The sequence below is a fragment of the Daphnia pulex genome, chromosome 5, assembly GCF_021134715.1.
Source record: "Daphnia pulex isolate KAP4 chromosome 5, ASM2113471v1".
Taxonomy (NCBI): domain Eukaryota; kingdom Metazoa; phylum Arthropoda; class Branchiopoda; order Diplostraca; family Daphniidae; genus Daphnia; species Daphnia pulex.
The window spans coordinates 8,293,368-8,303,900 of NC_060021.1; the positions used below are offsets into that span (position 1 = coordinate 8,293,368).

The following is a 10,533-nucleotide window of genomic DNA, read 5'->3' on the forward strand; positions in this document are numbered from 1 at the left end:
AACAAACAACCAACGACTAAAACTCGGGGAACTTCTTCAGCAACGGTCCATAACTCAAAGTTTCAATCATTGAATTGTTAAATTGTGGTGATCATTTGGAAAATAAGTTCGTTCACGCAAAAGTTTGCTTTTGTTTCTCGGTGGCCTAACCTGACACCTGTGTTACCCACTGCTGTCCCGTTGCCTCCTATAAACGTGGATAAAACAGCAATCAAACGTCAAATCAAGGAAATGCTAGAAACAGCCTTGAGTTTGAGTATTCAGTATGACTATTGAAGTTTTTTGCTTAAAACGAGAAAAATAAACAGTCCACAAGGGGATTGGCATTGGTTATAGTTCCACGTCAGACTTCAGACAACAAAATATCAGTGTTAAAGAAAAATCAGTGAAAAGATCGTGCAAAAAACGTGTGGAATCAATGAAAGGCTTTTTACTTACAGATTCAATAGAGAAAAAAAGTCAAGATTGATAACTTTTAATCTTTTCATTCAACATCTATTACAGCCAATCTCTTACAATGTGAACAGCAAGATTACTAAGTGAGACTTAAGCAACTTGCTTTAGTAAAAATAACTTTCTGGCTATTTTAACGAAATCTATTATTTCTCTTTTCAGACTGACATATTTGAACCGACATTGACGCGATGATCATTAAAAAAAACTGACGTTCGGGAAGAAATTAGCTTGGTGAGGAAACTCTTGTCATGGAGAAAAGTAATATGTGGCTGTACTCAAGCCTCCAACAAATGAACTCTTGCTGCAGTTTTAACCAAGACGGTATTTGAAAAGCCCCTTTAGAAAGAGCTATACTATCTGAGGCAGGTGACTCCCATGATACAATTATCAAGCAAGTATAAGGTGAATCAAATTCAACTGCCTTATTTCATTTGAAAAGGCTAATACTTCGTTATATTTAGGCAAGGACAATTGTAATCTGGAACTCGACGAACAGGTCAATGTTGAGAAAGAAGAAGATGACTGCTCAATACAATTAAATCAAAGAAGGACAATACGGAAGCTCTGGTGGAAGCTATGAAAGAGTTTGGCGTTGAAGTGGATATCGATTTAATTTAACTAGTGTGAAATCCCAAAGTAGAGCCAGAAGGTCCATCTATCACCGGCACACCAATATCCAACGGAACTTACTCCACAAGACTGGCATAAGTGTAGTGCCTACTGAAATTAACTTACGAATCATAGTTCCGATGGATTCACTTTCAAGGAGAAAAGCAGTCGACAGTCCCTATAGGAGGAGAGACACTGTAACTGCCATTTGCTTAGCGATTGAGATTAGCGAAAGTCGTGGATACCATCTGTCAATCAATGCGTCTTGTCTACCGACCCGGATCCCCCGTGTGTATATCGATCCTCTCGATCCTGGTTGCTTACATCCGCCAAGTTTTTATTGACACTAGCCAGCAAAAAGCTCGCAGGTAAAAGTATACGGTCATGATCTTCATGTTTTTCCTACCGAGAAATCTTTTAGCAAAATGAGATTTGGGTGTCTTTATCTTAATTCTATTCTTAGAAACATTCGCGAAGATAACGGAAAAGAGACACCAACACGGGGGAAAGAAACAAAAGGACGCCAGTTCATCCATTCTCACGCTCAAAAGAAGTTCCGTTGATTACTGTACCCCAAGCTTGTCTGCTTAACATTTAAGGTAAGACGACGATAGCTCTAAGCCTCTAATAAGATAAACAGCAATGGCTGTGGAAGAACTGAACAAACGCAAAAGATTCAAATCGCCGTCACTTTTTTTTATAAAGCAGGAACACATTTCTATTACCTACCTTTTGTTCGTTTCTGTCATCCAGCAGTTCCTTACTGTCTACTAGTTCGTAATCCGAAATACAAAATCGCTTTACAACTGTAAATTGAATTATACTTTGAAGATGAAATAATTAAAAAAAAAATGTCTCCTTTTTTTCTCATTTCAGGGTTGTGAGTTTGGGACCGGCGAATGTAGTTTTTAAAGTAAAATAAGTCGTCGAAGAACGCTCCGTCAACGTCAATTTTTATTTGCCAATAAACAGTGCCCGAAGAGTTCATACCGAGACCGCTATTTCATGTGCCTTGGCTTGCAGGATACGAATTAGGTAATCTAAAATTGAGCGAAGATGGTGACGAGAGTTGCAACGTGGAAGCGGCTCACCTCTGGAAGATGTTTAGCGAAGATGACGTTGAAGTGAAATGCAGTATGTTTCCTCCAAGTGCTGCCAAACGCTCAGAGTCTGATTGAAAAGTGTTCGAATCCGGTCAATCGGTCTATCCATCTAATTGGTCCATTACTTCCTGGTTGATTTGATTTTCATTTTCACCATCATTTAGAGATTGACTTAACATTTGCTGTTGCCTTGTACTCTTGTAAATAGTATGTTACAGTGAATAGAAATGCATTCTGAATAACTGGCAGGTTAGCTAACCAACTGAGTGTTTTCCTTTCAGCAATCCACTGTCCAAGCACTGTTGCCCAGGTGCTGAAACGTCTGGTTGCAGACAAGGCACATGAACCAATATCACTGCCTTTTCTTCAGGTGTAGAAGTTGGACTGGTGAAGTTGTGTCGTTGTTGAAGTGCGTTTGATTTCAGCTGGGGTCGTTACCGACTTCGCAACCAGATTCTTTGCCATTATTTGCAATCGGAATAATCAGTTTAGGTAAGTCAACGTTTACTAGACATTTCCATGTAAACTTTCGCTCTATGTCGTAATTTGTCGTAAAATGTCGCATTGCCCAATGTCAGATGTTACGTTTGCTTCTGTGTTTGTACTTCTTTTTTTTCCAGTCGAGTTTACGGTGCAAATTTAGCCATAAGCCACGGTTTGATTTTGGAAGTGATGAAGTATTTCTAAGCCATTCGACCAAGCTTAATCGAAAGTGAACAATTCTAAGGCATGTAAGTTAATCGTTAGAGTTTTGACTTTTCGAAAGATCCATTTTTTAATCTACACCAATTTATTTTGTGAAAGCATGCCGAAGATCTTTTGCCTTTCTCATCCACGTGATCGCTGCCGTGTCATGAAGATGCTTCTTTGAGAGGGTCTCTACTATATTGTAACTTGCAAGACAAAAAAGTGATGAGAACAGGAAATCTGAATTGCTTATAATGTACTTTTAAGATAAATCAATTAGGTTAGTATATTGCTTACATTTTAGTCTACGTATGTGTGCTAAAGAGTCGTACACTCGTAAGTTACTTTAGAATGTTTAAAATGAAATTTAGGTGTATATTTTCAACATGTTCTAACTGATGCAGTGTTTATTTATCATTTTTCAATTACCATTTTAGAGTTCAACCTGCAGACGGGCCGGCCAGTTTGCATGTCCTTTACGCTTGAAGGTCGCGGTGAACATTACGTGTAAAACTGTCAATGCGGTGGTGTAGAGGTTGGGTGAGAAAGGTACGTGTTTCATCATTATCAAGCAGGTATAATAGCCGCAAGGCTCAGCCATTTGATATTCATTTTGATATTTGTTGTTGTAGACCCATCCCCAGCAACGCCAACCTAAAGAAGAAAAGGCCAGTTTGCATTTTCTTTATGCTCGTGTCACAGAGATCATTACATAAAACGTATCATGCGACGGCGGAGAGGTTGGGTGAGAAAGGTACGTGTTTCATCATTATCAAACAGGTACAATACCCGCAAGGCTTAAGAGGTGAGGGTGATCAAAAAATCGTATATAAAGGAGAGAGGAAAAGGCCAGAGACATCAGTCGAGTGAGCATCTCCGACACGGCAACAACTGCTGTGCCCTATCTGTCACCATCTGCCTTCTTCACCGTATTGCCAGTTCGCATCCGTGGGTAAAATATTCTGTCTTTACATGGAGTTTTCTATTAATGTCAGTTATTTTCTGTTTGTTAATATGCAATTTATTATTGAATATTAATGTTTGAATTTGTTTACTGTCTAGTTAATAAGGCGTCGTATGCTGTTGGGTGTTGTATCGTTGATTGGTGGGTCGACCACTGGTGTAATGATGTCTCCTGGGTATGGCGGATACCAAACCCGCAAACCGCGACGCCGCCGCCGCCTTACTACCCAAAACTTACGCAACGACCAGTTACTGCACCGAGGTCTAAAAGCACTACACTACTAAGGCACCGGAGTTTTATATCACAACTTTTGCTGCCCCGAGCCACTACACTGACGTCCTGAAGTATTACTCTGCCCCGAGTTACTACACCTCCAAGGCGACGGAGCATGACTACGCATGCTGCCTCATCCTACTACACCGAGGCTCCCAAGTATTACTCTGTTCTCAGCTACTTATTGCACCGATTTTCCTAAATACTACTCTGTTCCCAGCTGCTACACCGAGGCTCCCGCTGATTACTCCACCAAAACGGTCGAATACTACACCGAAGCGGTAAAGTACTACTCTGCCCCGATCTACACAACCACAACTGAGGCGGCCAAGTATTACGCAGTCCCGACTTACTACACAGAAGCTGCTCTTTCGTACTACGTTGAACAGAAATACTACACTGATCCTCCAGCTCACTACACCACTACCTAGTACCTACGCTACACCGCAGCCCCCAAGTACTACACCTAAGAAGCCGCCTGTTACCCAACAACGTATGCTGCCTTAGTTACTACACCGAGGCTCCTAAGTACTACATCACTAAGGCACCGGAATTCTAAACGTCTATGTATGCTGCCCCTGCCTACTACACCGAGGCCCCGCATTACAACAACAGTGAAGTGCTCAAGTACTGCACTACAACCTAGGCTGCCCCGAGCTACTACACCTACGTCCCGAAGTATTACTGTGCGTAAGAGGAGTCGTCAAAAAAAAAAGAAGTCGTGCCCGAACTGCAGTGCCCTATCTGTCACCAACCGATTCCTCATCGTATAACCGATTCGCATTTATGGGTAAATATTCTTATTTTTACATTGAGTTTGAGTTTTTATCTATTTGTTGATATGCCTGTTAATATTTAATGTTAATGTTTTTATTTGTTTACTGTCTAGTTAATAAGGCGTCGTATGTGGTTGGGTGTTGTATCGTTGATGGCTGGGTCGACCGCTGGTGTAACGATGTCTCCTTGGTATGGCGGAAACCAAACCGCAACGCCGCCGCCTTACTACACAACAACAACTTACCCAACGACCAGTTCCTGCACCGAGGTCTTCAAGTACTACACCACTAAAGCACCGGAGTTTTATGCTATAACTTACGCTGCCCCGAGCCACTACACTGACGCCCTGAAGTATTACTCTGCCCTGAGTTACTACACCATCTAGGCGATGGAGTACTACATGACTACGTATGCTGCTCATCCTATTACACCGAGACTTCTAAGTATTACTCTGTTCTCATCTACTTACCGCACCTATTTTCCTAAATACTACTCTGTTCCCAGCTGCTACACCGAGGCTCCCGCTGATTACTCCACCAAAACGGTCGAGTACTACACCGAAGCGGCAAAATACTTCTCAGCCCCGATCTACACAACCACAACTGAGGCGGCCAAGTATCACGCAGTCCCGACTTGCTACACAAAAGCTGCCCTTTCGTGCTACGTTGAACAGAAATACTACACTGATGCTCCAGTCTACTACACCATGACCTACGCCACACCTAGCTACAACACGGCAGCCCCCAAGTACTACACCGAAGGCGCCGCCTATTACACGACTACGTACGCTGCCTAGTTTACAACATCGAGGAATTTAAGTATTACCCTGCTCCAAACTACTACCAAACTGAGGTTCATGTGTATTATACATCAGCAATTCTCCCGACTATGTCACCACTACTTACGCTGCTCCGACCTATACACCGAAGTTCTGAAGTATTTCTCTTGTGTTGAAAGATTGCTGAAATACAAGGTTGATTGATAAATCACAAGTGCATGTCTCTATTTTCTCCTTAAGTACCTTAACTCCTGCTGATAATTGCATGATATGAGAAAATATTTCTGAGTGCTATGTACAAATAATTGATCTTGCAAAATACAAAAATAAAAATTCAAACTCATGTTTTACATTCCAATAATATTTAACTCTTTTCCTTTTTATTTTTTTCCATCATCAAAATCCAAAGTCCAACAACCAATATTTCTTTAAAATACAAAGTTCACCATCCATTATTTTCTGCTAAGTCCAGACTTTTGTTTTTGAAAAAAAATTTAAAAAAATCCCCCTTACACGAAGTTTTAAAAATTTTTATAGCGAAAAAATTCAATTCAAATATTTTGCATACAAAATTTATTTTCATAATATTCACATACATTTATTTTTCATGTGGCCCCCAGGGGGGGGGGCCTGTCGCTTTCTCTACCGCGATAATAACATGATGCAAGTTTTATGCAAGTTATTATTTGTTTGGCGCAGAAAGCTGGTTTTATCTAGCAGTTCTCGACTGTTTCAAACCTGACATTGATCAGGTTGCCTCAGTCGTATACTGCATGATTGAATGAAAACTCAAAAGACAACACATCAAACTTTTAACGCAGCAACACAAAATATCACTGGCAGAGCAATTTCATATGGCATGGATGAAAACGACAACACACAAATTTTGAAGTCAGGAACCCAGATGGAACAGCTCAGCTGCAACAGCACAGCAACTTCTGGATTACACTGCAACCGCATACTGCATACAAAGGCTCAATCTGTCTTTGTCACACCTTTCACCATTTGGCTGCAACAAGGTAACCACCAGCGTTGAAGAAGTTTTGTTATACCTGTTTAAGAAAAGAAAATTATTGTCGAGAAACAGAAATTTGTACACATGCATACTCATTATAACAAAAGAATACAAAGAGTAACAGAAAACTACGCAGACCAACAGAATAACTTTGATATCTGATTCAAACTTTCATTAGAAGCAGAGCAAATCGGTCTACTCTCTAGTCATGTGAACTAAATCTGTGGTACTTTAGCAAGACATTTGATCAAAATAATTACTTTTTTCTGTTGCATGTGATGAGACGTACGCCTAAGAACAGCGGCGAGACACACGAGGCACGCCATTTAGGAAATGTACAGGCACTTCCCAAGTCTGAGTTGAATGAATTGGTTTCTACATGCTAAATCACCTGTAAATTTTCACATCAACATTTTACATTCAATAATAATAGGAAATTTAACAATAAATACCTTTTAATTTTCATCGTGAGAGAGACGTGACAACCAACAACCCACTTCTGCTGCATCTGGGAACAAAATGGCCGCTAAGCGTCTCTGAAAACACTCGCGCTACCTGGTGGACATCATTCAGATACAGCCACTTGTTCCTGTTACAAATGACAACAATACAATACAATAGAACTCCAACAATTTTTATTCTTAATTATTTGCGTGCCTAATTATTATTGTCGCGTAGTGGAGTTCTACTGTCGGGCACTCTGGAACAGGAGTCTAATGGCTGTCAATAGGTGGCTGAATGATGTCCACCACCAGGTAGCGCGAGTGGGCCAGTGTCTTCAGGAATGCTTAGCGGCCATTTTGTTCCCAGACGCAGCAGAAGTGGGTTGTTGGTTGTCACGTCTCCCTCACGATGAAAATTAAAAGGTATTTATTGTTAAATTTCCTATTATTATTGAATGTAAAATGTTGATGTGAAAATTTACAGGTGATTTAGCATGTAGAAACCAATTCATTCAACTCAGACTTGGGAAGTGCCTGTACATTTCCTAAATGGCGTGCCTCGTGTGTCTCGCCGCTGTTCTTAGGCGTACGTCTCATCACATGCAACAGAAAAAAGTAATTATTTTGATCAAATGTCTTGCTAAAGTACCACAGATTTAGTTCACATGACTAGAGAGTAGACCGATTTGCTCTGCTTCTAATGAAAGTTTGAATCAGATATCAAAGTTATTCTGTTGGTCTGCGTAGTTTTCTGTTACTCTTTGTATTCTTTTGTTATAATGAGTATGCATGTGTACAAATTTCTGTTTCTCGACAATAATTTTCTTTTCTTAAACAGGTATAACAAAACTTCTTCAACGCTGGTGGTTACCTTGTTGCAGCCAAATGGTGAAAGGTGTGACAAAGACAGATTGAGCCTTTGTATGCAGTATGCGGTTGCAGTGTAATCCAGAAGTTGCTGTGCTGTTGCAGCTGAGCTGTTCCATCTGGGTTCCTGACTTCAAAATTTGTGTGTTGTCGTTTTCATCCATGCCATATGAAATTGCTCTGCCAGTGATATTTTGTGTTGCTGCGTTAAAAGTTTGATGTGTTGTCTTTTGAGTTTTCATTCAATCATGCAGTATACGACTGAGGCAACCTGATCAATGTCAGGTTTGAAACAGTCGAGAACTGCTAGATAAAACCAGCTTTCTGCGCCAAACAAATAATAACTTGCATAAAACTTGCATCATGTTATTATCGCGGTAGAGAAAGCGACAGGCCCCCCCCCCCTGGGGGCCACATGAAAAATAAATGTATGTGAATATTATGAAAATAAATTTTGTATGCAAAATATTTGAATTGAATTTTTTCGCTATAAAAATTTTTAAAACTTCGTGTAAGGGGGATTTTTTTAAATTTTTTTTCAAAAACAAAAGTCTGGACTTAGCAGAAAATAATGGATGGTGAACTTTGTATTTTAAAGAAATATTGGTTGTTGGACTTTGGATTTTGATGATGGAAAAAAATAAAAAGGAAAAGAGTTAAATATTATTGGAATGTAAAACATGAGTTTGAATTTTTATTTTTGTATTTTGCAAGATCAATTATTTGTACATAGCACTCAGAAATATTTTCTCATATCATGCAATTATCAGCAGGAGTTAAGGTACTTAAGGAGAAAATAGAGACATGCACTTGTGATTTATCAATCAACCTTGTATTTCAGCAATCTTTCAACACAAGAGAAATACTTCAGAACTTCGGTGTATAGGTCGGAGCAGCGTAAGTAGTGGTGACATAGTCGGGAGAATTGCTGATGTATAATACACATGAACCTCAGTTTGGTAGTAGTTTGGAGCAGGGTAATACTTAAATTCCTCGATGTTGTAAACTAGGCAGCGTACGTAGTCGTGTAATAGGCGGCGCCTTCGGTGTAGTACTTGGGGGCTGCCGTGTTGTAGCTAGGTGTGGCGTAGGTCATGGTGTAGTAGACTGGAGCATCAGTGTAGTATTTCTGTTCAACGTAGCACGAAAGGGCAGCTTTTGTGTAGCAAGTCGGGACTGCGTGATACTTGGCCGCCTCAGTTGTGGTTGTGTAGATCGGGGCTGAGAAGTATTTTGCCGCTTCGGTGTAGTACTCGACCGTTTTGGTGGAGTAATCAGCGGGAGCCTCGGTGTAGCAGCTGGGAACAGAGTAGTATTTAGGAAAATAGGTGCGGTAAGTAGATGAGAACAGAGTAATACTTAGAAGTCTCGGTGTAATAGGATGAGCAGCATACGTAGTCATGTAGTACTCCATCGCCTAGATGGTGTAGTAACTCAGGGCAGAGTAATACTTCAGGGCGTCAGTGTAGTGGCTCGGGGCAGCGTAAGTTATAGCATAAAACTCCGGTGCTTTAGTGGTGTAGTACTTGAAGACCTCGGTGCAGGAACTGGTCGTTGGGTAAGTTGTTGTTGTGTAGTAAGGCGGCGGCGTTGCGGTTTGGTTTCCGCCATACCAAGGAGACATCGTTACACCAGCGGTCGACCCAGCCATCAACGATACAACACCCAACCACATACGACGCCTTATTAACTAGACAGTAAACAAATAAAAACATTAACATTAAATATTAACAGGCATATCAACAAATAGATAAAAACTCAAACTCAATGTAAAAATAAGAATATTTACCCATAAATGCGAATCGGTTATACGATGAGGAATCGGTTGGTGACAGATAGGGCACTGCAGTTCGGGCACGACTTCTTTTTTTTTTGACGACTCCTCTTACGCACAGTAATACTTCGGGACGTAGGTGTAGTAGCTCGGGGCAGCCTAGGTTGTAGTGCAGTACTTGAGCACTTCACTGTTGTTGTAATGCGGGGCCTCGGTGTAGTAGGCAGGGGCAGCATACATAGACGTTTAGAATTCCGGTGCCTTAGTGATGTAGTACTTAGGAGCCTCGGTGTAGTAACTAAGGCAGCATACGTTGTTGGGTAACAGGCGGCTTCTTAGGTGTAGTACTTGGGGGCTGCGGTGTAGCGTAGGTACTAGGTAGTGGTGTAGTGAGCTGGAGGATCAGTGTAGTATTTCTGTTCAACGTAGTACGAAAGAGCAGCTTCTGTGTAGTAAGTCGGGACTGCGTAATACTTGGCCGCCTCAGTTGTGGTTGTGTAGATCGGGGCAGAGTAGTACTTTACCGCTTCGGTGTAGTATTCGACCGTTTTGGTGGAGTAATCAGCGGGAGCCTCGGTGTAGCAGCTGGGAACAGAGTAGTATTTAGGAAAATCGGTGCAATAAGTAGCTGAGAACAGAGTAATACTTGGGAGCCTCGGTGTAGTAGGATGAGGCAGCATGCGTAGTCATGCTCCGTCGCCTTGGAGGTGTAGTAACTCGGGGCAGAGTAATACTTCAGGACGTCAGTGTAGTGGCTCGGGGCAGCAAAAGTTGTGATATAAAACTC

At 41.1% G+C, this 10,533-nt stretch overlaps 5 long non-coding RNA genes across 9 annotated transcripts; 3 read left to right on the forward strand and 2 right to left on the reverse strand.

Annotated features, from left to right (window-relative positions):
- Positions 1-159: 159 nt before the first annotated feature.
- Positions 160-3,328, forward strand: LOC124194185. Of its 5 annotated transcripts, XR_006874633.1 has the most exons (9): positions 160-539; positions 616-858; positions 918-1,433; positions 1,529-1,664; positions 1,942-2,100; positions 2,450-2,660; positions 2,789-2,899; positions 2,973-3,135; positions 3,293-3,328. It is a non-coding gene; the product is annotated as an uncharacterized LOC124194185 (long non-coding RNA). The 5 variants fall into 5 exon arrangements; XR_006874631.1 differs by lacking the exons at positions 2,450-2,660; positions 2,789-2,899; positions 2,973-3,135; positions 3,293-3,328 and adding an exon at positions 1,771-1,873 and having other exon boundaries at positions 1,942-2,430; XR_006874634.1 differs by lacking the exons at positions 2,450-2,660; positions 2,789-2,899; positions 2,973-3,135; positions 3,293-3,328 and adding an exon at positions 1,774-1,873 and having other exon boundaries at positions 1,942-2,430.
- A 984-nt stretch (positions 3,329-4,312) lies between these two features.
- Positions 4,313-5,980, forward strand: LOC124194186. Its single transcript, XR_006874635.1, has 3 exons — positions 4,313-4,882; positions 4,982-5,312; positions 5,374-5,980. It is a non-coding gene; the product is annotated as an uncharacterized LOC124194186 (long non-coding RNA).
- Positions 5,981-6,577: 597 nt separating this feature from the next.
- Positions 6,578-6,979, reverse strand: LOC124194187. The gene is made up of 2 exons (XR_006874636.1): positions 6,923-6,979; positions 6,578-6,699 (listed from the first exon to the last, which is right to left on the reverse strand). It is a non-coding gene; the product is annotated as an uncharacterized LOC124194187 (long non-coding RNA).
- A 677-nt stretch (positions 6,980-7,656) lies between these two features.
- Positions 7,657-8,065, forward strand: LOC124194188. Its single transcript, XR_006874637.1, has 2 exons — positions 7,657-7,720; positions 7,944-8,065. It is a non-coding gene; the product is annotated as an uncharacterized LOC124194188 (long non-coding RNA).
- A 598-nt stretch (positions 8,066-8,663) lies between these two features.
- LOC124194190 lies at positions 8,664-10,331 on the reverse strand. Its single transcript, XR_006874638.1, has 3 exons — positions 9,762-10,331; positions 9,332-9,662; positions 8,664-9,270 (listed from the first exon to the last, which is right to left on the reverse strand). It is a non-coding gene; the product is annotated as an uncharacterized LOC124194190 (long non-coding RNA).
- Positions 10,332-10,533: the final 202 nt, after the last annotated feature.